General features: G+C 43.0%; 1 pseudogene; it reads left to right on the top strand.

Moving 5' to 3' along the window:
* The first annotated feature begins 2,667 nt into the window (after window positions 1-2,667).
* LOC125526025 (uncharacterized) lies at window positions 2,668-4,870 on the top strand (annotated as a pseudogene).
* The last annotated feature ends 1,077 nt before the right edge of the window (window positions 4,871-5,947 follow it).

Here is a 5,947-nt window from a genome sequence, read left to right as displayed (position 1 = left end):
GAGGAGGTCACAGGCCCCTCCCCAAACCATCACTAGGTAAGTGCACAAACTTTCATCCTGTTTTATCAACTACGTTTATCAGCGTAATTTGGTACTCCTACCCCTGTCCACTAAATTAATGACATACTTACAGTCAAAGTTATTTTGAAAACATTTTATGCAATTCTGTTGATTATCATCCCAACTTGATCACATGCATTGAATTTAACCATTCATTTTAAACTTAAATACCAATTTCATCTGTTTAAACAAATTTGTTTGAAAATGAGTTATTTTGTTCCATGCAGCTCCTGATTTTCTAAATGACTTGGAGAGGGAGTACATTGGGAAAATAGTGTTCGGTCGAGGCGTTAACATCTCATACAAACAGTTAGGACAGATGATATACCATGTGTTTGAGTCTGACGACTTCCCCACCATACCCTTTGTACAGCGTCTAAATGTCACCAATGTCATAAATGGTCGTTTGGTTAGTCATTTAATATTTGTTTTGATCCACTGCCATGGTTTTGTTTGCTATTTTCGATGTTTTATGTCCTTGTACATTGATTTTATCTACTAATATCAGTACAATCTGCAGAGAATCCCGTCTGCCGTTGTGAGGCTTCTAAAGATGAACCTGGGATATCTACCTCAAAACGGTGGTATCAGCCTAACAGAGATGTATGATGCAATAGACATGAGCACAACATACTCCATACGAGCTGACGACAGAATGGAGGTGACCGGTTTTCAGATTTTTCCCGGGAAGCTCAGCTAAAGGTTGGTTCAATTGTTCTTGTCACAATTGAAAAGCGGTGGCCAACATTGGGAAACATGAAGCTGCTGCAGATGATAATCAACGACCTTTCCTGATAGAGCATTGCCGGTGGCTATACTTCCTAGTTCAGTAATTTATGTCTGTTTTTTGAACAGCCTGTACACATCAGTTTTGTTATTTAGTTATGTCATGGTATGTAACTGAGCATATAATTACGTCCAAGAGGACGGTGGTGAAAATTCCCTGTCAAAGAAGGTGAAACACTTACGTGGGTTAGTTTATTTATCTCTAATAATAATAAAGGGATTCGCTGAATAATAATGGAGGATGAATGGCTGTGGTGAAGTATGTTTCAGAATAGTTTAGTGACTTTGCTAGCTCCGCACGACAGTAGTATACATATTTTTCACTATGGTGCTCCGCAGAATAGCGTCATGCCAAGTAGTTTGTTGCGATGAGCTCAAGCATACACCTCTGTCAACCGCACATCACTTCTCCTAAAAACCTAGCGCCTTACCATATGCCCCAGTCACCTTAAACATCCATGCCTTCACATAGGTTCATGTCCGTGCCTCACGTAGCATCATTCCTGTGCCTCCAGCTATGCTACTCGCTGTATAAGTGCGTTTCATAGCTGCATGCCTATGCCCCTCATTTCTTCTTGTTGTTTCTGCCCATCTCGTACTTGCAACTATTTCAGACATCACCGTGCCTGTTGAGTTGACACATTCATGACTCTCATGTCCGTGCCTCTGCAAGAATAACGACGGTGCTTGTAAGAGTGCAACATTACAGGTGATACATTCAGGACACATTAGGGACCACCTTGCCACTATTTCAGACATGACCGTGCCTGTTCCGTTCGTCACATTCATGCCTCTCAAAGTTAATTGAAAAACATTCTGGAAAAACAGTAAATGGATGCCTATTGTCAATCCTCACGTCAGACGTATTCGACGTTCATTCTTTCGTCACAAGAGTAATTGTTGTGCCTCTACCACAGAACATATAAGTGTAAAACGATTATTCCCACACTTGTAAAACCCGGAATGCCCTGGATAAATGTCGAATCACACCTTGCGGCAAAACCATGGAGGCTGGTGCTTCTCAGGACACATCTGTGGCTTTTTGCGCATGTAGTTGAGTGCACGGCTTTTTGTTCGTGCCCGTGCCTCACGTCGCAGCATAGCACGAATTGACGTCCGTGAACCACGTAACTTCATTTCCGTGCCTGACGTAGCATCGTATCTATGCCTCTACTCTTAGCTCTTGTTGTATAAGTGCTTTTTGCAGCTACATATCCATGCCTGTCGTTGCTTCTGGTTCTTTCTGTCCATCTCGTAGCGTCAGCTGCAATAGTACCTCTGAAGAAACACATCACTGCTCCTACCAGCGAATGTATCATTGAAAACAGTTGCCACTCCCAATGAATGTACCACGCCCGTGTGTCTGATAGTTAAACCAGCCACTTCAAGCATGCTTCTCTTGGTCAGAGACTTGTGCCTCTACATACTGCCCCTGCATGCCTCACGAGATAAATTGTAAAAGTTAACATTTGACAGCAAACTACGCAAGACAACGAGCATCTCCCCGACTTGCTGGAGATACGACGGTTGCTAAAAACATAACTGCTGATTTTATTTTTAATTTTTATAAAGAAAAACCACGATCAAAAACTCAGGATGTGCACAACCGCTCCACCAGGGAGATGAAACCACGATCCAGAACCCATGATGTGCACAACCGCATCGACAGTGACATCGTGCACTCCTTTGCCGCTTCCCTGCCCTTAAATTTAGACTTCCGCCGCGGCCTTCTTACACACAAACAACAGAAATCGCCATTGCGCTCCCACTGATTGTTCCCCATGAAAAACCAGGTTGCAGAAGGACCAACTGCTCCAGGCCATGGGATTCATCAAGGAATTCAAGGAGGTGCAGGCCCACGACAACACCAAGTTTCACGTGATCCACACCAACGACTTACACAAGGCAGCGACCACCATCGAGCAGTACGAGTGACACCTCGAATTCGAGTGCCACAAGATCGTCGGAGTTGATGTGGAGTACACCAACGACGTTGGCGAAGATCAGAAACCAGCCCTCATCCAGCTATCCGTCGACAACGATCATCCGGTGTTGCTCTTCCAACTGAGCGCCGCCGACAAGAACTGCACCAGGTTCGACAACTTCCTCGCCGACCCCAGATACACGTTTGTTGGCTTATCCATCGACGGCGACATAGAGATGCTCGGGCGCATCGGACTAGAGATCGCCCACTTCGTCGACATCCAGAAGGAATGGAGGGTGCCTACAGCTACCAAGCGTCTAGACTCCCTTGGGGATGTCTCAGGCATCATTGTCCACGACTACTACAACAACATGAAGAAGAAGCTCACCAACGCAGAGCACCAGCGCTGGGCGCGCATGCCCCTATCCATGAGGCACATCGAGTACGCGGCAAAAGATGCTTATGCTGCGCACGAGATATGGAGCCGTCTCACCATCATCCAAGAAGGCCTCCGCCGGGCAAAACTCGAGAAGGAGCAGACCAGGAAGATGATGACCCACAAGTATAGGGCATCTATCGTAGGCCTATCGATAAGTAAGAGTGTCGAACCCAACGAGGAGCAGAAGGAAATGATAAGCGGTTTTCAGCAAGGTATTCTCTGCAAGTACTGAAATAAGTGGTAATAGATAGTTTTGTGATAAGATAGATTGTAACGAGCAAGAAGTAACAAAAGTAAATAAAGTGCAGCAAGGTGTCCCAATCCTTTTGTAGCAAAGGACAAGCCGGAACAAGCTCTTATAATAGTAAAAGCGATCCCGAGGACACATGGGAATATCATCAAGCTAGTTTTCATCACGTTCCTATGATTCGCGTTCGATACTTTGATAATTTGATATGTGGGTGGACCGGTGCTTGGGTGCTGTTCTTACTTGAACAAGCATCCCACTTATGATTAACCTCTATTGCAAGCATCCGCAACTACAACAAAAGTATTAAGGTAAACCTAACCATAGCATGAAACATATGGATCCAAATCAGCCCCTTACGAAGCAACGCATAAACTAGGGTTTAAGCTTCTGTCACTCTAGCAACCCATCATCTACTTATTACTTCCCAATGCCTTCCTCTAGGCCCAAATAATGGTGAAGTGTTATGTAGTCGACGTTCACATAACACCACTAGAGGCTAGAAAACATACATCTTATCAAAATATCAAACGAATACCAAATTCACATGACTACTAATAGCAAGACTTCTCCCTTGTCCTCAGGAACGAACGTAATTATTCACAAAGCATATTCATGTTCATAATCAGAGGGGTAATAATATGCATATAGGATCTGAACATATGATCTTCCACCAGATAAACCAATTAGCATCAACTACAAGGAGTAATCAACACTACTAGCAACCTACTAGCACCAATCCCGGACTTTGAGACAAGAATTGGATACAAGAGATAAACTAGGGTTTGGAGATGAGATGGTGCTGGTGAATATGTTGATGGAGATTGCCCTCTCCCGATGAGAGGAGCATTGGTGATGACGATGGTGCTGATTTCCCCCTCTCGGAGGGAAGTATCCCCGGCAGAACAGCTCTGCCGGAGCTCTAGATTGGATCTGCCAAGGTTCCGCCTCGTGGCGGCGGAGTCTCGTCCCGAAAAGTTCCCCTTTGTTTTTTTCTCATCGAAAGACTTCATATAGGAGAAGATGGACGTCGGAAAGCCACCAGGGGCCCCACGAGGTAGGGGGCGCGCCCTAGGGGGGGCGCCCCCACCCTCGTGAGCAGGGTGTGGGCCCCCTGGTCTTCATCTTTGGCGAGGATTTTTCTTTATTTATTTTAAGACGTTCCGTGGAGTTTCAAGACTTTTGGAGCTGCGCATAATAGTTCTCTAATATTTTCTCCTTTTCTAGCCCAGAATTCCAGCTGCCGGCATTCTCCCTCCTTATGTAAACCTTGTAAAATAAGAGAGAATAGCCATAAGTATTGTGACATAAAGTGAAATAACAGTCCATAATGCAATAAATATCGATATAAAAGCATGATGCAAAATGGACGTATCAGAAGCGCGCAAGGTGCTGGGGCGACTACGACTACTGAAGCAGGTGGCCCCGGCCAAGAAAAGTAACTAGAAGATTGCTCATGCCATTCTAGATTTCCCGTTACATTTGCTTTCTCTCAAGACTGCCGTTTGCTTGTTCTAAATTTAGATTTTCTTGTGTCGCAGTTAACCTTGTAGTTTGCTTACAGTTACATATCTACTGAACAAGTTTATTTCTAGTGCAATGTTGTAGTTTTCTATTATTAGAATATATTGGCGTGAATTGAAAAATATAAACACAGTACAGATAACCTTGTAATTTTGCTTCCAATTTACATATCTTCTGAACAAGTTTATTTACAGTGTAATGTTGCAGTTTTCTATTATTAGAATATATTGGCGTGAACTAAAAAATATAAACACAGTACAAATAACCTTGTAATTTTGCTTCCAATTTACATATCTTCTGAACAAGTTTATTTCCAGTGTAATGTTGCAGTTTTCTATTATTAGAATATATTGGCGTGAACTGAAAAATATAAACACAGTACAGATACTATACGATTAGCGCAATACACATAGCAGGTACACATAGCAACCCACAAAAATGACGAGCATGCAATGCACTAGTACCTTTGTGGGTGCAGCGTCGAAATGCAAGGACAACAATTACAGAATGCTCCTAAAAGCAGTGCACAATGTTCTAAAAAACCAGTGCACACACAAATATTAAAAATCATTCGTATGGAACACTTTGGAAAAACATTTTGAATACAGAGGTAGTTAGGTGTTTATTCTGTTGGAAATATGCCCTAGAGGCAATAATAAAATGTTTATTATTATATTTCTTTGTTCATGATAATTGTCTATTGTTCATGCTATAATTGTGTTATCCAGAAATTGTAACACATGTGTGAATACATAGACCACAACGCGTCCCTAGTGAGCCTCTAGTTGACTAGCTTGTTGATCAAAACATAGTCATGGTTTCCTGACTATGGACATTGGATGTCATTGATAACGGGATCACATCATTAGGAGAATGATGTGATGGACAAGACCCAATCCTAAGCATAGCTCAAAGATCGTGTAGTTCGTTTGCTGTAGCTTTTCCCAATGTCAAGTATCATTTCCTT

The sequence above is a fragment of the Triticum urartu genome, chromosome 7A (genome assembly GCF_056163025.1).
Source record: "Triticum urartu cultivar PI428250 chromosome 7A, HENAU_Tu73, whole genome shotgun sequence".
Classification (NCBI taxonomy): Eukaryota; Viridiplantae; Streptophyta; class Magnoliopsida; order Poales; family Poaceae; genus Triticum; species Triticum urartu.
Note: the sequence above shows the minus strand (reverse complement) of the source record. Positions and strands in the feature narration are given on the sequence as shown.